The following is an 814-nucleotide window of genomic DNA, read 5'->3' on the forward strand; positions in this document are numbered from 1 at the left end:
ATTCTTACGAATAATAATTAATTTTTAACTAGTTTAAAAAATGTGAGACTTGTAACTGCGAGGGCAGGTCGCTCATGCTGACCCACTAATACAGACGAAACTCATCGATAATAATAAAGGATAAACAATATAACTCGACATTTTATAGTTAATAGGCACGAAAATTGCAACTGCAATCATTTTCTACAAACACTTAATCGATTTATGTTTTTAAATGGTCCAAATTTTTTTTTTAGTTTTACAAAATTTCAAGTGCAAGGTTTACTGTCCTATAAAAATGAACTAACTTATAGGTTCACGTTTTAAAGATAGTCACTGCAAGTACAATACATAACAAAATATTTTTTAACATCTCAAATTTGTAGCAGATCTTAAAAAATACATTTATGACACTAAATAAGCTGAAATGGAAAACGCTACAAATTATTGATTAGAAAAAGATTATAGTAGGAAAACATACTTTCCTACTTTAACATAAAAGTAACGGCTGTATCTGTATTGATTACCGACAATTTCTTATCAAAGCGAGTACTGTCGAATGCGCTGTAGGTAGAAAGGCATCACCTGTACATGCGCGGACATTACATTAGATTACTGCGCATGTCAGCACGTCACGTCGACGAGAAAATATCAGTAACGAATACGACCAATTAAAGAATATCAGATTTCATTTTTTTTTAGTAACATTGACAAAATCTAACCGCTATAAAAGCACACGAAAAATCTTTTACATCAGCAACAACTACTCTAGTATAAATATGAATCATCTGTGTTAAATATATATATATATATATTATAATACTCTATTATTTCT

This window comes from Agrilus planipennis, unplaced genomic scaffold (assembly GCF_000699045.2).
Source record: "Agrilus planipennis isolate EAB-ADULT unplaced genomic scaffold, Apla_2.0 scaffold158, whole genome shotgun sequence".
NCBI lineage: Eukaryota > Metazoa > Arthropoda > Insecta > Coleoptera > Buprestidae > Agrilus > Agrilus planipennis.